The sequence below is a fragment of the Lissotriton helveticus genome, chromosome 9 (genome assembly GCF_964261635.1).
Source record: "Lissotriton helveticus chromosome 9, aLisHel1.1, whole genome shotgun sequence".
NCBI lineage: Eukaryota > Metazoa > Chordata > Amphibia > Caudata > Salamandridae > Lissotriton > Lissotriton helveticus.
Window position 1 is genome coordinate 985,042,569 of NC_136070.1, and position 23,566 is coordinate 985,066,134.

General features: G+C 47.1%; 1 long non-coding RNA gene across 1 annotated transcript in view; it reads left to right on the forward strand.

Annotated features, from left to right (window-relative positions):
* The window catches only part of LOC144783105 (uncharacterized), a 175,527-nt gene extending 152,666 nt beyond the window's left edge, over positions 1-22,861 (forward strand). The window contains exon 3 of the long non-coding RNA XR_013601404.1: positions 22,725-22,861. This is a non-coding gene — a long non-coding RNA (uncharacterized LOC144783105). The remainder of the gene's footprint in view (positions 1-22,724) is intronic.
* The last annotated feature ends 705 nt before the right edge of the window (positions 22,862-23,566 follow it).

Consider the following 23,566-nt stretch of genomic DNA (forward strand, 5'->3'; position numbering starts at 1 on the left):
CGATCACCGCTGCATCCATTTCACCTTCAAGAAACCAACCACGCACCACTGCACCCAACAGCTACCTCACCGCTGCTGGAGCAAAGTCACCGAAGACCAGCTGATCACCACCCTCACCCAGAACCCACCCACCGACCCCACCAACCCAGACACCGCAGCCCGCAACCTCAGACAGTGGATCGACGACTGCGCCAACACCCTCGCCCACCCAAGAAACCCTCCAACAGCCACGCCAGCAAGAGAGCCACCTGGTTCACCGACGAGCTCCAGACCTCCAAACGCGCATGCCGTAAACTGGAGAAGATATGGCTCCATGAACGCACACCGGACAACCACGCAGCCCACAAGGACGCCACCCGCAGACATCACCACCTCATCAGATTAGCCAAGAGATCCTCCTTCAAAGACCGCCTGGATAACAACGCACACCTTTCAGATCCCACAGATCTTGTAGGGAGGAAATATTCGGAACAGTGTAATTATATCCATATGACAGTTGTATGACGTTACAAAGCATGCTTTTATCCTGCATGTCTTTACAACCCAATTTTTTACCCCGATTTGCAGTCGGGGGTGCGCTGGAGTTTGGAATAGTATAATTTACTATTCCAACTCCAGTCTGTGCAACAGTAGGGAAGGTGTTAAATCCAAAATCTTATACCCCTACAGCAAGCAATTTCCAATGTAATGGCATGCAGGGTAAAAGCATACGTTGTAATGCATGTGTTGTAACGGTTGTTTCCCCCATATGACTTGTGATGCAGATCTATGCATCACAAATTGATGCAGAATATTTCTTGTTTCTGACAATCACACATTCAAAAGGTGATAATAGACGGTTACCAGGTTTCACTGTGCCATCCCAGCCTCCGTCAGGATTTCAAAGACCACAATTTTGTGAAAGGACACAGGCGCCCGCAGGGGCCAAATTCAGAGTCTAATAATAGTGCAGTCCTAGGGTAGAGCCACAGCTGGTGGCAAGTCTTCTCCACAGGCACCCACGTCGCCTTCAACCACACCACTGAACTCCACTGGAACGACCACCGCTGCTCCATTTCACCTTCAAGAAACCAACCACGCACCACTGCACCCAACAGCTACCTCACCGCTGCTGGAGCAAAGTCACCGAAGACCAGCTGATCACCACCCTCACCCAGAACCCACCCACCGACCCCACCAACCCAGACACCGCAGCCCGCAACCTCAGACAGTGGATCGACGACTGCGCCAACACCCTCGCCCACCCAAGAAACCCTCCAACAGCCACGCCAGCAAGAGAGCCACCTGGTTCACTGACGAGCTCCAGACCTCCAAACGCGCATGCCGTAAACTGGAGAAGATATGGCTCCATGAACGCACACCAGACAACCACGCAGCCCACAAGGACGCCACCCGCAGACATCACCACCTCATCAGATTAGCCAAGAGATCCTCCTTCAAAGACCGCCTGGATACCAACGCACACGACAGCAAAGAGCTCTTCAGCATCGTAAAGGAACTCTCCAACCCCAGCGCCAATGCCAACGACATCCCGCCCTCACAAGAACTATGCGACTCACTAGCCATCTTCTTCCACTGCAAGATCGCTGACATCCATGACAGCTTCAACACCACGACCGCCCGACTATGCCAGACTCCACCTCCCCTGTGAACACCACCAGCGCCAACCGCCTGACCTCCTGGTCCAACGTCAATGACGACGAGATACGCAAGGTCATGAACTCCATCCACTCAGGATCTCCGTCAGACCCGTGCCCACACCACGTATTCAACAAAGCAGACACAGCCATCGCACCCCAACTACGGAAGGTCATCAACATCTCCTTCGAAACAACGACATTCCCGGAAAGCTGGAAGCACGCCGAAATCAACGCCCTCCTCAAGAAGCCCAAGGCGGACCCCAAGGACCTCAAGAACTTCCGGCTCATCTCCCTGCTCCCGTTCCCGGAGAAGGTCATCGAGAAAATCGTCAACATGCAACTGGCCCGCCATCTGGATGTCAGGTAGCAGGTCACCGCGCCTGCAATAGACTACATCACCCAGCTTTACTGGGCCTGGAACTACAGTACCCAGAATCCCCGGCGAGCAGGATATCACGGGGTAGAGCCAGGAACCCAGTGCTCGTGATTCTGTGTGCGGAGGCGCGGCTGCTCCTCTGTTCGTTCCAGTCCGTTTCCAGTGATTCCCCAGCTGAGAGTCAAGTTTGGAGGAGAAAAGCTCTTTCGTCCTGGTATTTGTGTTAAACGCGCTGGCTAGTGCGTTCATTTGAATTATTACCGGAGTTCTCCGTGTTTGTGTTTGCCTCGCGGCTGCGAGGATTACTTTCTGTGTTGGGGGCCAGAGGCTTGTTTGGTCTCGCGCTGATACCGCTATCAGCTGACGTTCTGCCATTCTTATTTCCCTATCTGTTTGGCAGTGGCGGAGTGTAGGGGGGGAATTGAAGGACCTCCACACTACCGTCACGAAAAGTGACATTTGGAGTACCATTGGTTTATATTGGATTTTGCAAATACCAAAGCGGATGATGGTAGTGAAGGAACTACATCATACCGTATTTGGTTTATATTACAAGGAATAACGTTTTGTTTAAAGGAACTTTATTCACCTTTGTGGAAGCATAGGAGTATGGATCTACTTAAAAGGGGAGCCTCTCTACCTTTCCAACAACGCTGTTTTTCTTCTGTTGGTGCTTCCATTCATCTGCCATGAACCTGTTTTCTTTAGAGGTTGCTGTCTAGGCCATAGGGTATGTTACTAGATAGGGTTAACATATTGTAGGCAGATGGTGGGCCACACTTCATGTTCATACCTTATGTGTTTATTTGTGTTCTCTAGGGTGAAAGGAAGGAGAGGATCAGCAGTTAGGTGTATGGGCGCATTTCTTTTCAGGTGAATCTACGGTTACATTTTAGTGAGACATTAATGAGTGTAGTACTTAAGGAATGTATTAACCTTTGTGTTTTTGTCTTCCAATTTCTTTATCCCTGCTGCCCTTTCCTTCTCCTCTTTATTCTTTTGGGTTTTTCCCCTTTTGGGGTTTTTTCCCTCACCGTATCGTCTGAACACCCTGTGTTTATACTTCAGGGTGTTCGGAGGGTCCGGAGGTGGAGCATTGTTGCTGCGTGCGGATCCTGTGGAGTGTGATCCTGACAGAATCACGAGCCCAAGATTTTCACTCTGCCCGATCCATGTGCAGCAACAATGGCGTCTATGGAGGATGTGTTACATGCCTTAGTCTTGGTGCAGCAGGAGTTAGCCTCCTCTAAAGCAGAGACCGCTGCTTTACGGGAAAAGGTGGTACAAGGCTGTGTGCATTCTGAGGTTTTGTCGTTGAACATCATTGCTGCCCCGCACTACGAAGTCATTCTGGGTATGCCTTGGCTACGTAAACACAACCCTGCGGTGGATTGGCAGTCGAAAACGGTTAGGTTTTCTCCAGAGCATTGTAAAGATCATTTGACCCCATGTGTATCTGCCAATGTCACGGTGTTAGCCACCCCTTTTTTGGCAGCTACTGCGTGGAGAAGAACGTCACATTACCTGTCGAGTATTTGGCCTATAGTGATGTGTTCAGCGAGGCAAAGGCAGAAACATTACCCCCTCACAGGGAGTACGATTGCCGCATTGATTTGGTGGAGGGGGCTACTCTTCCGTCCTGTAGAGTATATGCATTGTCAGTGCCCGAAACCACACATTTAAAAGAATACATAGAGCATTACTCCAAGTTGGGATTCATCCGTCCCTCCTGCTCTCCAGCTGCTTCTCCTCTCTTTTTCATAGCTAAGGCTAATGGTGACTTGAGGGCTTGTGTAGACTATCGCGTCTTGAACAAGAACACCATCCGTAATCGTTACCCTCTTCCCCTCATCTCAGTATTGCTTGATCAGGTGAGGGAGGCTAACATCTACACTCGTTTGGACCTCCGTGGGGCGTATCACCTGGTCAGAGTAAGAGAAGGGGATGAGTGGAAGACGGCATTCAAGACGCGATTTGGTCTATACGAGTACCTGGTGATGCCTTTCGGGCTTTGTAACGCTCCAGCAGCTTTTCAGTTTTTTATTAATGATGTTATGAAGGAATACGTGGATCAGTTTGTTGTGATGTACATCGATGACATCTTAATATACTCCCAAGACGTCTCTTGTCATCGACGTCATGTTTGCATGGTACTGGAGAAACTGAGAGAATACAGTTTATTTGTAAAACTGAGTAAATGCGAGTTTGGGGTACCAGAGGTGGAATTCTTGGGAGTAAACCTTAGTCCCAATCGCTTACAGATGTCCGAGAGAAAGGTCCGGGCGGTGAGGGATTTGCCAGCCCCAAGGAGTGTAAAGGAGGTGCAAAGCTTCTTGGGGTTCGCCAATTACTACCGTCGGTTTATCTCACATTTTTCCCTGACAGCTGTTCCCATCACCAGGTTGCTAAGAAAGGGGAAGCCGTTTGTGTGGACAGGGGAGGCAGAGGAAGCGTTTCAAGAACTAAAAAAGGCGTTTATAACAGCACCCGTGTTAGCCCATCCAGTGATGGAACCTCCATTCATAGTTGAGGCGGATGCTTCAGATGAGGCCATAGGGGCTGTTCTGTCCCAGAGGGACGCACACACGGGTCAGCTTTATCCCGTCGCCTATCTGTCACAGAAGTTGAGCTCGGCGGAGGTCAACTATTCTATCGCAGAAAAGGAACTCCTGGCCATCAAGAAGGCTTTTCAAGAGTGGAGGCCTTACCTGTGGGGGGCTTGTCATGCGGTGACGGTATACACCGATCATAGGAACCTTCAATATATGTCCTCCGCTAGGCATTTGACACAAAGACAAATGAGGTGGATGTTGTTTTTCTCTGAGTATAACTTTGTGGTTACTTTCCGCCCTGGCTCGGAAAATAGGAAGGCGGATGCCCTTTCCAGACAGGAGAGTCCCACGAAACCGAAGGAAGATGAGCAATCCATTATCCCTTCGACTAAGGTGGTGTGTGTGGTCAGGGCCGAGCAATTCCTGGATGACATTAAGGGCTCCAGATCATTGGGTTCTTGGGCCCAGTGGGCAGCGGCCAAATCAGGTCGGAAGATGAGACAGGGCTTGCCTTTCCAGGGGGAGTGTTTGTTCCTGCCGACTGAAGAAATTCGAAGGAAAGCCTTCCGGTGGTGTCATGAAGCTCCGGCAGCCGGACATCCTGGGGTGACCAAGACTGTGTGTTTGCTTAGGAGACATTTCTGGTGGGAGTCCTTGGCTAAGGATGTAAACCAGTGGGTAGCGAAGTGCGATACCTGCGCAAGAGCAAAAGGGGAAAATACCAAAAGGAAAGGTCTGTTGATGCCTATGCCCACACCTGATCGGCCATGGCAGAACATCAGTTTAGATTTCATTACGGGTCTGTCATCTGACCAGGGAAAAACCGCAGTGCTGGTGGTGGTAGATAACCTGACAAAGATGGGACACTTTATACCATGTGTGAACCTTCCCACTGCTAGCCAGACAGCTCAGTTATTAGCCTCTCACGTTATACGTTTGCATGGCGTTCCAAGAGTTATCGTGTCGGATAGGGGGCCTCAATTTATCGCCCGTTTTTGGTGCATGTGGTGCAAGGCGTTAGGAATTGAGTCGGCGCTATCTACCAGCTTCCATCCTCAGACTGATGGACAGACTGAACGGCTGAACCAGACCCTAAAAAAGTATCTGCGCTGCTACTCCAAGGAAGCACACGAATCCTGGGTGGATCTCTTGTGGATGGCAGAGTTGGCATACAACAATGCCTGGCACAGTTCCATAGGCATGTCTCCTTTCAAAGCCAACTTTGGTTACGATGCTAGCACATTGCCGATCACTATCCCTGACGACCTGAGTAATCAGCCCTCTGTTAAAGAACATGTACGGATTCTAAGGAAGGTGCATAGAGGTGTGCAAAAACACTTGCTTAAGGCCAAGGAAGTGTACAAAAGATGGGAGGACAGACATCGAGCACCTGGTCCTCAGTTCAAAGCAGGGGATAAGGTGTGGCTGTCGACCAGGTACATACGTTTCAGGCTGAACAGCATATTTCATCCGAGATTCATAGGGCCCTACCCAGTGGTGCGACGCATCAATCCAGTCGCATATAAATTGAAGCTGCCTGCGGCATTGAGAAACCATCCACTATTTCATGTCCAACTGTTGAAGAAAGCTCTAACTTCGCGTCGCTCTGCTCCTCCTGCCGTCGCTGGTGATGGGAGTCAGGAGTATGAGGTACGGTCTATCCGTGACTCCAAGGTCCGCAGGGGGGAGTTGTGGTATCTGGTTTCATGGAAAGGATATGGGCCAGAGGAAGACTCGTGGGAACCTGTGAGTAATATTAATGCACCCAGGGCGATCCGGTCATTCCATTCTCGGTTTCCTGCGAAGCCTGGGCCTAGGAGGCGCTTGGGAGGAGGGCATACTGTCAGGTAGCAGGTCACCGCGCCTGCAATAGACTACATGACCCAGCTTTACTGGGCCTGGAACTACAGTACCCAGAATCCCCGGCGAGCAGGATATCACGGGGTAGAGCCAGGAACCCAGTGCTCGTGATTCTGTGTGCGGAGGCGTGGCTGCTCCTCTGTTCGTTCCGGTCCGTTTACAGTAATTCCCCAGCTGAGAGTCAAGTTTGGAGGAGAAAAGCTCTTTCGTCCTGGTATTTGTGTTAAACGCGCTGGCTAGCGCGTTCATTTGAATTATTACCGGAGTTCTCCGTGTTTGTGTTTGCTTCGCGGCCGCGAGGATTACTTTCTGTGTTGGGGGCCAGAGGCTTGTTTGGTCTCGCGCTGATACCGCTATCAGCTGACGTTCTGCCATTCTTATTTCCCTATCTGTTTGGCAGTGGCGGAGTGTAGGGGGGGAATTGAAGGACCTCCACACTACCGTCACGAAAAGTGACATTTGGAGTACCATTGGTTTATATTGGATTTTGCAAATACCAAAGCGGATGATGGTAGTGAAGGAACTACATCATACCGTACTTGGTTTATATTACAAGGAATAACGTTTTGTTTAAAGGAACTTTATTCACCTTTGTGGAAGCATAGGAGTATGGATCTACTTAAAAGGGGAGCCTCTCTACCTTTCTAACAACGCTGTTTTTCTTCTGTTGGTGCTTCCATTCATCTGCCATGAACCTGTTTTCTTTAGAGGTTGCTGTCTAGGCCATAGGGTATGTTACTAGATAGGGTTAACATATTGTAGCCAGATGGTGGGCCACGCTTCATGTTCATACCTTATGTGTTTATTTGTGTTCTCTAGGGTGAAAGGAAGGAGAGGATCAGCAGTTAGGTGTATGGGCGCATTTCTTTTCAGGTGAATCTACGGTTACATTTTAGTGAGACATTAATGAGTGTAGTACTTAAGGAATGTATTAACCTTTGTGTTTTTGTCTTCCAGTTTATTTATCCCTGCTGCCCTTTCCTTCTCCTCTTTATTCTTTTGGGTTTTTCCCCTTTTGGGGTTTTTCCCTCGCCGTATCGTCTGAACACCCTGTGTTTATACTTCAGGGTGTTCGGAGGGTCCGGAGGTGGAGCATTGTTGCTGCGTGCGGATCCTGTGGAGTGTGATCCTGACACTGGAAGACAACAACATCTTGGACCTGTCCCAGTCCGGGTTCAGATGAAACCACAGCACCGAGACAGCCGTCATCGCCACCACAGACGACATCAGGCGCCAACTAGACAACGGCGAAACATCAGCCCTCATCCTCCTGGACCTGTCAGCCGCCTTCGACACGGTCTGCCATCGGACTCTAAAGACACGCCTCCTAGAAGCCAGAATCCAAGAAAAGGCCCTTGAATGGACCACTTCCTTCCTCTACGGCAGAACCCAGAGCGTCCGCCTCCCGCCCTTCTGATCCAAAGCCACCGAAGTCATCTGCGGCATCCCCCAGGGCTCATCCCTCAGCCCGACGCTGTTCAACGTCTACATGGCCCCCCTCGCACAAGTGGCCCGCCATCACGCCCTCAACATCATCTCCTACGCCGATGACACCCAGCTCATCCTCTCCCTCACGAAGGACCCACACACCGCCAAAACCAACCTCCACAAGGGAATGAAGGCCGTCGCCGACTGGATGAGGAGCAGCTGTCTGAAACTGAACTCGGACAAGACGGAGGTCCTCATCCTCGGATCCACCCCCTCAGCCTGGGACGACTCCTGGTGGCCGACCACACTGGGAACAGCACCGACACCCACCGACCATGCACGCAACCTAGGATTCATCCTCGACTCCTCCCTCTCCATATCTAAACAGGTCAACGCCGTCTCCTCCTCCTGCTACAACACCCTCCGCATGCTCAGCAGGATCTACAAGTGGATCCCGACCGAAACAAGAAGAACGGTGACACAGGCCCTCGTCAGCAGCAGACTGGACTACTGCAACGCAGGAATCCCAGCCAAAGACCTACGACGGCTACCACGCATCCAAAATGCCTCCCCCCCGACTGATCGTCAAAGTCACCCGCCACAGCCACATCACCCCCACCTGAGAGACCTACACTGGCTCCCCGTCGATAAGTGGATCACCTTCAAGCCCCTCACCCACGCACACAAAGCACTTCACAACGCCGGACCAGCCTACCTGAGCAGCTGACTCAGCTTCCACACCCCCACCCGCCAGCTCCCCTCCACCAGCCTCACCCTCGCCGCTGTCCCATGCATCCAACGAACAACCTCCGGTGGCAGATCCTTCTCCTACCTCGCCGCCAAGACCTGGAACACCCTCCCAACCCACCTACTGCAGACCCAAGACCTACTCGCCTTCAGAAGACTCCTCAAGACCTGGCTCTTCGAGCAGTAGCGGCACCCCCCTCTTCTCAGTGCCTTGAGACCCTCACAGGTAAGTAGCGCGCTTTACAAGTACTCTGATTGATTGATTGATTGATTGTTCTAAGTGGCTAGTTGGCTTTTTGGGGTTCCAGTGATTATAGCATCACCATAATTAAGTTTCGAGAGGCCAAGTGATTATTCTAGGCTCTTTAGGTCTTCCAGTGGGATAAACGGTGTGAGTTTCTTGAGATGTTTTAGGGTGTACAGCGCCCCTTTGGCTGAATTATTATTATTTTTTTTTTTTTTAAAACCTTTATTGTAACATAAGGCAGATACAATCACCAGCCAGCAAGAACACAGCCGGCTATCATCACAAAGACGGGCAGAGCAAATCAATAATTCCAACCACATACATCCCGCCTCGAAAAGTCCGGATTAACAACCAGGATATTGTCGCACCATAACGGCACTAGGATAAGAGAGGTTTCATTTTTTCTTTGAAAAGAATCAAAAATAGAACAGGATCCGATGACATACAATGTAGTAACACCAGGGGTAGGGGATGTCACAAATCAGGATATGCACATTCGGGACCACTTCAAGCGGGGCGCATGCAAGAACGCGCATTAAAACAGGATAAACAACAAACATTACAGCACGCCCCCCCCCGCGCAGCACCCGCCCGCTGGATCCAAAAAGAAGTTATTATAACATCCCCCATACTGGTTGAAGACATAAGAGTATCCGGTAAACCACACACCATTCGGAATCCCATAGAGAAAAAGGGAAAGAAAGAAGAGAAGAAGGCAAGTAGAACAAGAAGAAATAGAGGCCCTAGAAACTGAAAAAGAGAAAGAAAAACGGAGAATACCCCCCACCCTGCACCCCTGCCTCCAGCTACGGCCTCCCCCTCAGCAGAGTGCCTGTCGCCCCTGTCATGAAACCCGAAATTAAGAAGATAGAGAAAAGAAACTACCACCCACCTAGACTAAAGAAGGAACCCAAGCGAGGGAAGAAAAGAAGGAAATGGAAAATGGAGGGGAGCCCTCTAGCAGTCCCCCGGCCTCTCCCTCAGCAAGGAACGGATGTAGACAGGACATAAAACACCCCCGCAGTAAAGCAACAGAATAGAACAATGCACGAGGCACAGGAGCAGCCCAGCATCGCAACAGAAATAAAGCAATACGTCACACATCCCCCTTAAACCCGCAGGCAGGAAATATCGAAACGGAAGAAACAGCATTTGTCTTTGACCCGTCCTGCGCATACCACAATGGCCCACCAAATTGTCACACCCCAAATCAGCAATCATAAGGATTAAAGATAGCGGAGGAAATCGAAACAGCAGCAAGTCTGTAGTGCCACACTGCGAGCAGACCACATCCGCGCCCGCTCCCTGCCAGCGTGGTGGACCAAACCTGACACAGCAACATGACTGCCACGTCGCAATCAAAAAGTCAGATCAGGGAAAAGAGCGTCACAGTGTAAAGCGAGGGTGGAGCAGAACCAAAGATATCAACAGCATGGCGTGGAAACAAAGTCCCTAGTTCGGTTCCAGGCAGGGGCCCACGGATAGACACAGATCACAAACGTCACCCACTGGAGATAGCTCGAGAGCCCGTGTTCCAGGTTACAGGATATCAGTACCGGCGCCATCTTATCGCGCCTAGGTAAGCCACGCACCATCCGGGCTCAGTAGTCCCGCAACAAAGATAACACCCTCCAGCATACCACCCAGTGAACGGGCATCCTGCGACAAAATATAACGGAGATTAGCTGTGGCAGCAGGGAAATCGCCAAGATGTAGGTCTGCTCCATGTCCCCTGTGTTGTCAAGCGCCCTTTCTCCATAGGACAGGAATCAGGCCGGGAAGCAGTATCACGGATGTGGCACTCTGCCCCCTCCACTACGTTACGAGGAAGCACCATCTGAGATCGGGGCCAAGGCATGCGCAGCAGGGCATCAGGCGTCCTGGGTTAACGATCAGGGCACTAAAACAGCGGAGACTCGACCAAAAACACCGCCGCCGGGGGAGTCCGCGCCATGAAATGCGACTGGGCTCAAGTTCAGGATTCTCCCGCAATTAGCGGGACAGGTCCAGCCACGGTCCCCGGCGGCAGGCGAGCAAAGTTCCAAAAATAAGAAGGGGGGGGGACAAACGACCCAGGGAAACCAGGAAGGGTCGGTCTCGTAGGCATGTCCCCCATCAAATGGGCGAGCGACCCGAAAATCGGCCGACCCGATTCAATCCGGAGCCGACCGGCCCCCACTGCAACCGGCGGCCGTTGTTGTTCGACTGGCGGCCGGATCAGCCTTCAGGCGAGTCCCCGGTCTTCACGCTGCCACAGGCCGCAAACGCCACCTTCCGCTTCTCCCTTTGTGGAGGTAGTACAGACCTCGGGGACGCGCCACCAAGAACCGGAGCTGCTCCTGCGCCCGCTCGCGTCCATTGTCATTCAGGACAGCAGGCAGAAGGCGTCTTGAGGAGGAGATGAAACACGGAGCCGGGGGACTGGGCGGCCATCTTCGATGCCGACTTGGCTCCGCCTCTTTGGCTGAATTATTGATGTGTTTTTTCATTGACATATTTAGGTCTAGGGCGATTCCTACAGTCTTAACAGAGATGGAGAGTGCGAAAAAAGAGTTCAGAGCATCCATGCTCTTTAGCCATTTATGGATTGGTGATGACTTGCCAATTGGAGAAAAGAGTAAAAGCTTGGGTTTATTTAGATTTAGTTTTAGATGATCAATGTTTAGGCAGTTTTGTATCTTATTTAGTATGGTATTCAGATAGCGGATGTCGCTGTGGGATGATATTTTGTAGTAAATTTGAGTGTCGTCCACATAAAGGTGATACTTCACCCTTGCTTGTTTCAGGATAATGGTGAGGAGTTCCATGAAGTGGTTGAAAAGGGCTGGGTAGAGGATTGAACTTTGAGAAATTCCTTGTGGAACTGGAGTGGGTTGAGAGAGACAACTGCCAATTTTTATTTGTTGCAAGTTATGTTGTAGATAGGATGGAAACCATCTTAGGACCGTGCCATTGATACCTGTGAGATTTTTGAGGGTGTCAAGTAAAATTTGGTGGTTGTATCAAACACCGCTGATAGGTCGAGTAGGATTAGGAGGCAAGAGTTGTCTTCATCTAAAGTTCAGAGAATGTCATCTGCTATATTGAGCATAACAGTTTCCATGCTACACCCTTTTCTGAATCCTGATTGGAAGGGGTCATGTAGGTTGATTTCTCAATGTGTTGAGTTGAATCAGGACGCAATTTTTGTTTGCTTTTGCTAGGAAAGAGGGAAGCATTGATGATTTTGGTCCCGAACGGTGAGATGATGTGATTCAAGTTCTGTACTAAGGGGGATTGGAGGGGATCTGTGGTATGGGATGTGGGTTTCAAGTTTGCAATTACCTTGTGGACTTCATCTTCTCTCAATAATTTGAACTTTGATCAACTGGTACTATTCTTTAGTGAGTGAAGCTCCTCCTTGATAATAGATATTTGTGTGTTTTTCAGGTACGAGGTTGGGCCTGTATATAGACTTACCATGGAGAAGGGTATGTCATAAGAGCAGGGGAGCTGAGTAGTCAAACTTGTGACATGGGTAAGAGATTGTTACATTTTCAGTATTATCTCTGAGAAGAAATTTGCTATTTCTTCATAGCGTTCATTAGTGGCTATAACTAGGCCTGGGCAAAGCACTATGCTACGCCAGCATAGTTTGCGAAGTTTGCGCAACTTCGCTCTACGCGAAATGCACATAGCACAGTGCGAACACGCTTAGCGTAGCGCAGCGGTCATATTTTGCTTGCTTGCGGTCCTCAACGTCAAGTTGATGACCGCGAGCAAGCAAAATGACATCCTGACGAGACTTTTTTCTCGTTCGCGATCAGCAACATCAAGTTGCTGATCGCGAGCGTGGAAAATAAACCTCCCTGCGAGATTCTCAACGCGGGGGGGTCTGGTTTCTCATTGCGAATGGTCGCGTATGCTTGTGACCGCTCGTGATGAGAAACTACCTGTCCGCGTTGAGAAAGCTGCCGCTCGAGTAAAAAATCTCCTCGAGCGGCAGAAAACTACAGCTCGCACTGTGCAAGATGCTGTTTTCAATGATTGCACAGTGCCGGATGCTTGTCCGCAATGTGCAATCATTGAAAACGGCATCTTGCACAGTGCGAACATGCAACTACGCAGTTCGCGTAGTGCTACGCGCAGCTCGTGTAGTGCGAAGTGCACTTCGCGTAGCTTCGCAAAGCACTACTTCACAAACTACGCCCAGCCCTAGCTATAACTTTCTGTTGGGCGGTGGGGGTAGTTTGTTGTTTAATTATGTTGTATAGATTTCTCAGTCTGTTCTTCAACCGGTCCAACTGAGTGCGAAAGAAAGCTGATTTTTCCCTAAAGATGTGTTTCTTGTAGGTGAGGCACTTAGATCTGAGGCGAGCAAGGTGTATTGGTGACGTGTTCTATCTCATTAGTCTTTCAGTCATTCTTAGTTGCCTCCTATCTGTGTTTAGATCTAGATTGAACCAGGATCTAGACAGGGTCTTTCTGGATCTCTTCAGTTTGAGTGAAGGAACTTGGTCAAGCAGGTTTGTCGCAGTTGAGTTATAGTGGTCGGTGAGGTCATCTACCATGTGTAGATGAGGATGTGAGTGAAGTTGTGCATCAGTTTTAGAATCCATTGTTGATCAGGGAATTTGTTGGATGTTCTTTGACCTGTGTGTTTGTTTATTGGGTGAGTTTTGGTATCATGTGTGGTTGGCCTCTAGTCTGAAGTGTATGAGAAGGTGATCTGAACAGTCGATGGGTGCGATGAATTGAAGAGTGGTGAGTTCCCCTCTTGTGATTATCTCATCTAGAGTAGCATCTCTGATGTGGGTTAGTTATTTACAGATATATATTCAAACTCATGCTCTGAAGTAAAAACGGACAATGACACATCTCTAGTTCACGGTGCAGTTCAAAAGCGCCTGGCAGACGCTTTTCGGCCATTTGCCTTTCTCAATGCCAGTTACATGTACACTGTAAGTCATCCAAGGGATCTTAAATCCTCGTTCGTGGACTCCCATTAGAGGGTGCCACATAGTCATGAAGAGAGGACTACAGATTCCAGTGAATACTCAGTCTCAGTCCGCTGTCAATACTGTCCTCTTCTTACATCATACTCGCGCACTTACGTTTATCCCTGGAAACACATCACAGTGCTCCTCATGTACAGCCACAAAATGGTATTGTGCAGGCCAAATATGCAAGCATTGGCTACGTAATAATTTCTCATGCACATAATAATGCCCAGATTCACATCAGCTGTCAGACTGCATTCCTACCATTGCGGCAGGCTCTATGGTGGGTTAAACTTACACTATCAATGGCCAGTTCAGCAGTGAATCTGTGTTCTCTCTCTCTCCTTTGCAACCATGAGAACATCACTGCCGGGGGTGCCGCGGTATGTCGTTTCATACATTCTACCACTGTTGTCAGCCTTGTCCCTGTTGCACCAGACCGAGAGGCGTGTCAGTTTACAGGCGCTGACCACCTGGACATACATAAACTCAAACTCCCACTCCGAAGTAAAAATGGGCTCTGACACAGCTGGAGTACACTTGAGGTAAGCTTTATTTCACCACCTTGGCCTTGCAAAAGATTTTCACGGCGCAGTTCAACAGTGCCTGGCAGACACGTTTCGGCTTTTTGCATTTCTCAATGCCAGTTCCATGTACACAGTTCGTCATCCAAGGGATTTTTAAATCCTCGTTCGTTGACTCCCATTGGAGAGTGTTGTGTAGTCGTTGATTTCGAGTAAGTTAATTAAGTTGCAAACCTTGTTGTTGTTTCTGTCATTCCAGTGAAGATTGAAATCTCCTAATAACACATCTGGTGTTGGTTGGAGATAAATGTGTTTTCAGGTCGTTATTCAATGTAGGTTGAGCGATTCGTAGGGGGATGATCCATGGTATGACGTTTGATAGGAGTTGCACCTTTGGTTATGAGTTTGACTCCTAGGTATTCAAATGTTGACCAATTTGTGGTTTCAAAGGAGCTGAGCTGTATGACAGTTTTGAGAATTATTGCTATTCCGCCGCCTGAGTGTCCTGGTCTGTCCTGTTGAATGATAGAATAGCCAGGTGGTACAAGCAGATCAAGTATCGGAGTGGAATGGTCATTTAGCCAGGTTTCAGTTAGGAATGTAATGTTCACTCCATCCATTACTATGGTTTCAGCTATGTCGGTTGCTTGCTTAATGCTACTCTGAAACTGTGGCTGGGGCTTTCCGCAGTTGTTTACCTGAACATTACATTACAATAGGAAGAGTGAAGATACTTTTGTATCTTAGGAATCGTCATTCTTGCTGGGGAGCGGAGCGTGGAGCACTATGGTTAGTGGCATTGGTCTCCTGTGTTATTTCCTTGAAGACAATGTGGCTTAATGTCAGTGTGTCCTGTGTATATTCAATTTTACTGTAATTTTGCACCTTTCAGTAGATGTGTTAGAACCATTAGGCTGGCGGCAGCTGTAACTCAAAAGGATGCCCAAAAACAGGCTAATGCTTTCTTCCGGAGCATGATCGCCCAAGTAGCAATGAACGTAAAACCACGTCCATTAGATGACTTGTCTTTATGACAAGCCATTTGACAAGTCTCAGGAAAAAAAACAAAAAGCCTCCATCATTGGCAACAGCATCAACTGCTTAAAAGCCTAAGAAAGAAAAGCCGTCCATACTTTTCTCTAGGCTAGAAACTTCAGATTTGAAAAAAGTCACCTTACAATCCACTGCATTACCTTGAAATCAACAAGAGATTTTAGAAGGTGAAAGTGCTAAAAATGGCGACGCATCTGCAGTAAAAAAAGTGCACACATTTTGGGTTTGTATTTTTTTCACTATAATGTATAAGGTTATATTTATTTATGTTATCCAGTATGTCTGATGAGCAAGCACACACTGCATTGCCATGACATTCTTTTCATTCTCAGTGCATTTGTGTGCTTCATTTATAAATAATGGACAAAGAATGGAAAATATAGGTGGCAGTGAGCACTAAATAGAAATGTCTACAGAAGTGGCTTATCCAGCAAGAAGGACAGAACCACCAATACAAAGAGGGTCACACTGAATGAAATACAACACTGATTTGTTTGTGTCATGGTATTATTTTATTAAACTACCTATTTGTATACACTATTTCTCTCTTCTCTCCTAATACCCTTATCTTCTATGCTTCTGTCTCTCTCAACTTTGTTCTCCCCCACTCCTCTCCCTATATACTTATGTATACATATGTATACATACATAAGTGTGTGTGTGTGTGTGTGTATATATATATATATATATATATATATATATTTAACCTCTTCCGTGCTCATGACGAGCTCATCTCGTCATGAGTCATGGTGCCGCTGTGCTCATGATGAGCTGAGCTCGTCATGACAAGCATGGCGCTCACACGCGGGGATAATTCCCCCGCTGTGCTGAGCGTTCAATGAAAACGGCGTGGTCACGATGAGCTCAGCTTTTCATGAGCACAGCGCCACTGTACTGCGTGACGAGCTGAGCTCGTCACGAGCACCGCGGCGCTGTGCGCGCCACCCTTTCCCCCAGCACAGCGGGGGAATTAGCCCCGCGGGGAAGGGGATACATATATATATAATATATATATATATATTTATCCAAACAAACCCTGCTCCACGTGGAAGAGAGCACGCACATGAGGAACGTTGAATTTTCAGGCACTTTTATTCCATAGGGCCTCTTATACATATCTATCTGACCTAACTATAACTTATACCCCCACAATGCACTGCTTATGATTTCACATTTTACATTCCTCAAGACATAATTGATGACATCTGAAATGCCATCGCTGACAACATCTTCCAGTGAGTGTAAGGGTTTTGTAAATTCTTTTTACTTTTTACTTATGCTAAGCTACTGTATTTGTTAAATTACTATTCCTTTTGTACTACTAATGAGTGATACTGTTTCTAATATACGTCATCTGAGTGGTACTGTGACTGTCTGTATCAATGTAGTGGGTAGCTATATGGGTGTGTGAGTGGGTGTGTCTGTGGCTGTATTAGTGAATAAGTGAGTGTGTGAGTAGCTGTATGGGTAGGTGAGTGACTGTGTGAGTGACTGTATTGGTGGGTAAGTGTGTGCGTGAGAGACTGTATCTGTGACTGGTAGCTGTGTGAGTAGCTCTATGGGTGGATGAGTGTGCTCATGAGTGGCTGAATGGGCGACTGAGTGGATGTGTGATTGGCTCTATGAGTGAGTGACCATGTGTGTAAGTGGATGTACGGTTGAGTGGCTGTTTGACCAGGTATATGGGTAAGTGTGTGGGTGTGTGAGTGGCTGTTTTGCACAGTAGGTATTTGGGTGAGTGGCTGCACAGATTAGTAACGTGGGCACATGAGTGTATTGCTGTGTGAATGTGTATGTAAGTGGTTTTGTGGATGAGTGAATTGGTGTGAAAGTGGCTGTATGGGTGAGAAGCTCTGTTAGTAGCTTTATGGGTGGGTGAGTGGCTGTGTGAGTGGCTTTATGAGTGAGTGAGTAGTTGTGTGAGTGACTGTGTGAATGGGTATGTGAGTGTTTGTATAGGTATGTGAGTGGTTGTGTGGGTGTGTGAGTGACTGTATGGGTTTGTGAGTGGCTATATGGGTACATTAGTGATTGTGTGAGTGAATTAGTGTGCCCATAGTTATATGAGTCTGTAAATGGGTGTGTGAGTGATTGTGTTCGTATGTGAGTGGGTGTATCAGAGTTTGTATGGGGTGTGAGTGGTTCTGTGGATGATGTCATCAGTGGTGTAATTTAATATGTCATCAATGATGTCATCAGTGATGTAACTGACAATGTAATGAGTGATGTAATATGTGAGGTCATAAGCAGTGCACTGAAGGGCGTATGTTATAGGTAGCTCAGGTAACTATAACTGCTTAATTTCCCTGTTTTTTTTGGGAGTGAAATCTGAACTTAATTACAAAGTCCCTGTATCCTTTGGTTGTTTCACTGAATTTCTACATTTTTCAAAATTCTAGTTCCTAACTATGGCATCTCTATAACCTTTGCTTCTTTTCAGTGAATTTCAATGGTTATTTAAATGCAATTTCCTAGCTCTAACCTTTGAGAGTGGGTGTGCGAGTGGCTGTATAGGTAGCTGAGTTTATGAGTGGCTGTATGGGTTTCTGAGTGGGTTTGTGGGTGTGTAAGTGGCTGTATAGGTCTGTGAGTTGGCGTGTGAGTGACTGTATGGCTGTGTACATGGCTGTGTAAGTAGGTGGATGAGTGCCTGTGTGGATTTATGAGTGGGGAAGTGAGTGTTTGAGTGGGTCTGTGAGTGGGTGCATGAGTGTTTGAGTGAATCTCTGAGTGGGTTCATGATTGTCTGAGTGGGTCTTTGAGTGGGACAAGAGTGCTTGAGTGGGTCTTTAGCTGGATGTGTGAGTGTGCCTGTAAGTGGGTGTATGAGTGTCTGAATAGGTCTGTGAGGTGGTGCATGAGTCTCTTACTAGGTCTGTGAAGGTCTGTGAGTGGATGGATGAGTCTCTGAATGGCCAAGAGATTGGGTGCATGAGTGTCTGAGTGGGTCTTTGAGTGGTTGTGTGAGTCTCTGAGTGGGCAAGTGAGTGTCTGAGTGGGTCAGTCAGCAGGTGCCTGTGTCTCTGAGTGGTTCTGTGAGTGGATGCATGAGTCTCTGAGTAGGTTTGTTAATGGGAAAATTAGTGTCTGTGTGGGTCTGTGAGTGGGTGGATAAGTGCCTGAATGGGTCTGTGAGGGTGTTTGAGAGTCTCTGAGTGGGTCTGTGAATAGATGCATGAGAGGCTGAGTGAGTGTCTGAGTGGATCTGCTGGTAGGCCTGTGAATCTATGAGTGAGTAGGTGCGTGAGTGTGTGTGAGTCTCTGAATGGGTCTGTGAGTGAGTATGAGTCTCTGAGTGGCTCTTTGAGTGGGTGCATGAGTGTCTGCATGGGTCTGTAAGTGGGTGGATGAGTGTCTGAGTGGGTCTTTGACTGGATGCATGAGTGTGCCTGTAAGTTGGTGCATGAGTGTCTGATGGGTCTGTGAGTGGGTGCATGAGTCTCTGACTAGGTCTGTGAGTGGGTGCATGAGTGTCTTTCAAGGTCTGTCAGTGGATAGATGAGTCTCTGAATGTGTGATTGAGTGGGTGCATGAGTGTCAAAGTGGGTCTGTGAGTGCTTATGTGAGTCTCTGAGTGGGCCTGTGAGTGAGTTAGTGAGTGTCTGAGTGGGTCAGTCAGTGTGTGCGTGAGTCTCTGAGTGGATCTGTGAGTGGGTGCATGAGTCTCTGAGTGGATCTGTGAGTGGGTACATGAGTGGGTGTGTGAGTCTCTTAATGGGTCTGTGAGTGTGTGTGAGCCTGTGAGTGGGTCTGTGAGTGGTATGTGTGGGTCTGTGAGTAGGTGCTTGAGTGGGTTTGTGAGTAAATTAGTGGGTCTATCAGTGGGTGCATGCTTCAAAAACAGTGGGGTCGCACAAAGGAGCAGGACTTCTTGCCAACTCCCCCTGTGATGATCCTCCTGTCCAGCTTGCCTCCAGTCCACTATCCTCTGCTGCCTTTGGTTTTGTGCCTCTTATGCTAGTTTTTCTGCCTTTCTCTGCTCGCTTGCTCCTTCTGTCTATTTTGCCGCTTTCTGCCTGTTATTTTACCTCCTTCTGCTCGCTTCCGACCTTTATTCTGCCTCTTGCTGCTCATTATTGACCTCTATTTTGAATCTTGCTGCTCGTTTCTGACCTCTATTTTGCCTTTCTGCTCATTATTTTGCCTCTTTCTGCTTGTTCTTGACCTTTATTTTGCGTCTTTCTGCTCATTTCTGGCCTTTATTCTGCCTCTTGCTGCTCGTTTCGGACCCCTATTCTGCCTCTCTCTGCTCATTTCTCACCTTTATTTTCCCTATTTCTGCTTTTTGTTGACCTTTATTTTGCCGCTCTCGGCTCGTTGCTGACCTTTATTTTGCCTCTATCTGCTCGTTTCTGATCTTCATTCGGCCTCTTTCTGCTCGTTTCTGACCTTTGTTCTGGCTCTTTCTGCTCCCTTCTGACTTTTATTCTGCCTCTTTCTGCTAATTTCTCACCTTTACTTTGCCTCTTTTTGCTCATTTTTCACCTATATGTTGCCTCTTGCTGCATGTTTCTGACCATTATTCTACCTCATTCTGCTCACTACTACTTTTATTTTGCCTCTAGCTTCTCATTGCTGACCTTCATTTTGACTCTTTCTGCTCATTACTGACCTTTATCTTGCCTATTTCTGCTCGTTTCCCACCTTATTTTGCCTCTTTTCCCCGTGGATCACGGGGGGAGCCTCAAGGCCCCAAGGCACGAGCTGTCCCCCTCCTGTAGGAGCCAGCATTGCTGCTGCACAGAAGGAGCTGCTGGAAAGGCAGCTCCTTTCATGCAGGAGCAATAATTTTATCTCTTTCTCTGCCCACATGTCTGCAGGAAGGGAAAGAGATGACACATCCCCTTCCAGTGGGTGGGAGCACTTTGACAGCTCCTGCCCACTGAAACTGAAGTGTTTGCTTTTGCTTAATGTGAGCTGTCAAAGCTCCCACCTAGCAAAAGGAAACACCCATGTCCCAGGAGTGGGCACCCCGGGACTTAGCAGGAGCCGTCCCTAGGGTGGCGGTTCCCCGGGCTTGGTATGGGGGGGCTGCACAGCTCTTCTCCTTTTGATTTGTATGGGCCACCCTGGGGAGGTGGTGGTCCCCATGTCGAGAACAGCCCCCTCCTTTTTACAAAACCAAGGAAGTACTGGGAGAGGTGTGGTCCCTGGTGACCGAAGGAGTCCGCATAGCCCCACGTACAACTTTTTAAAAGTAAATCCACAGGGAAGTGGTGGTCCCTGAGCCTCAGGATGGGGGCCCTGTGTGCCCCCTCTTCTTTTTTTAAAAATTGCCCACGGGACCGGACCCACCAGGGGGCCCTTTACAAATCAAGCATGGAGCCTGTGCTTGTTTTAAAAAATGTGCAGCAAATTCGCAAAGTTGAAAAAAAAAAGATGCTTTTGCCCTGTCGGGGTCCCTCTGGGACAAGACCAATGCCTGGAGATCAGGGTATTTCTACACTGCCCCCTTTCTTTTCTTTTTTATGGGACTCGGCTTCAGCTGAGCCCCCTGAAGGCTGTCAACACTTCCTGTTTGAAGTATTAGCAGCCAATCAGAGCCCTGCATTTCCCTGCACAAAGTCGTCATTATTCGTGAATTAGCCATGATCGTAAATATACAAATTTGAATTTCTTTCAATTTCTTGAAAACTGTGTAACAGATTTACACCTAATAACAAAAAGCACAATCTGCATATCAAAAGCTTGCTGTCTGCCATATTTGGTGTAACTTTGTTCAGCAGTTTGGAGTGTAGTTCTGTTCAAAACTCCTATGGGAATTATATAAGTGAAAGACACTTTTTTTGACACCCCCTTTTTCTCTGTTTCCGATTGACGGATCACCCCAAAACTTTCAAGACACAACTAGAATCACCAGCACACTTTTTTTGTAAAATTTCGGGAAGATATGTCAAAGGGTGCTAAAGGTATAGGCAAGTCGGAAAATGCTTTTCCTCTGGAAACATGGTCCTAACTATAACTACCTACTGGCGACTGTGGAACATCAGATAAGCAATGACAATTTGTGCACAGAAACATGATTTTCATGGAATATATATATTCACAAATGTATTATAAAACGCACAATATGTGATGAAGAGTACGTTGAAAAACTTATGTATAAGCAATGAATTAGGCAATTGAAGGTTTTTATCAAGTGCAATATTGGATATATACACATATTAGGTATACAGAAAACATGTTAAAAGATGGCGCTCACAAATGTATGTTTTGATTAACCTGGACACATTGTCCTTTTTCATTGTTGATGAATTAATGATGACACAGGAAACTTAACCAATGATTTGTGTTTATAAAACACGGAAGCGCATAGGCAAAGCTGTGCGTTGACAAAGGCGCAAGCCAAAATGCGTCCATACGTGTTACTTGTGGAATTAAATGTAGTTATTTCCCTCTTCTGCTAGTGCTGTCTCTTCCTTGGAAGATTTTGGAACTGAATATGTATGTATATAAGAAAGACGGCGGAGACGGTCGAAAGGCGTCACTGCAAGTCACAATAAACTGAAGGTGTGAACCCGAGCATCTTGGGTCCTGTTTATTTACTGGGAACTGGGTTGGTGAGTTATATATATAATATGCAATGGCAGTGAAAACAATTTTGAACAAACATTGGCATGTGCTACTAACCGATCAACACCTGAAACCCCACCTGAACGATAATCCACAGGTTACGTTCAGGAAGAGTAAATCCTTGAGAGATGAACTTAGTCCCAATTGTGTGACCAGTAACACGATCCCCAAAGATATTCCAGGCTTCAGATGCTGTAGATCATGCAAGGCTTGTAAAAACAGTACCAACTGTAAAGAAGTGACGGTACCAGGAACAGGAAGAGTATTCTCCATACAGAAAACAGTAACATGCAACACTATGTACTGTGTTTATCTACTTATTTGTCCATGCGATAAATGGTATATAGGGAGTACCACTTTGAAAGCAAAGGAAAGGGTATTGCAACACCTTAGGGCCATTAGGAACCATAACATCCAATATCCTGTGGCCAGACACTTCTTTAAATATCATTTTCAGGATGAGAGCCTGTTGAGAATGGTGGTACTTGATAAAGTTGATTTAGGAATACGTGGGGGTAATAGAACCACATGCCTTCGCAAAATGGAATCAAAATATATTATTGACTTCGAAACCACATTTCCGCAAGGTTTGAATAACCATGAGGAGCTTTCTGTTCATTTGGAGAAATGAAATGTTAAAACTGTAATGGATTTGATAATTTGCTAGAATATTTGGAAACAGTAGTAGCTGGACAGCTTTATCGTCTTTCTTTTAAAATTGTGTATATATGTTTTTAATTTTCAGAATCTATTTTCTACAATTATGGACGTTTGGGACAAATACATACAGAGACGCCAGTGAGACCATTGGGTGTGACATGGAAGAAATCTTTCTTTATTTGTGACTTTAACATAATCTATTGAATGGGAAGTGATCAGGAGAATGAGGCCAATTGTAAATAATGTTCTGTGGGTCATCAATATGAGAAGATATGATAAACCAAGTGGTTATATACTCTAATCAGACAGAGACAGGTGCCTTATGCCCACTTGGGCTTGATATGTGAAAAATCTATGTGGTTGTTTTTCTATATATGTAATTTACATATGTTTATTAGTTGCCCCCCTGGGAATCGAATGCATAATGACTATCTTTGTGAAAACATGAACAATGCCTAAACATAAGAACTAAATAATTTTATGGTTCGAAAAAACAACCAGTTAGTGCACTAACTGTCATGACTGATAAAGGGACAAGCCGATCTGTAAATAGCGTGTTTTATGCCCACTTGGGCGATACTGCACACATACTTCCCACAATGACCACTCGTTACTTTTGTGATTATTAGGTATAATATTTCTTCTGACCATACGATTTCACTTGAATTAGAAGTATAAATGCTGTCACAAACACATATAATGAACATTATGTATACCGATGGCGATTCCTGTTCCAAAATGTCCGTTAACTTTACATTTTTTCACTTATGGGTGTGGATATCAAAGTCCTACGTTTATGTTTACATATTGAGAATGTAATAGGACTAGGGATCGGAGTTCACAACAAACGTGAGCAAGCCGTGAGGTGAAACGCGTTGTTTGTTTTGCTGCCAAAAAATAAACTTCTGAGCACAGCAACTCCTGGTG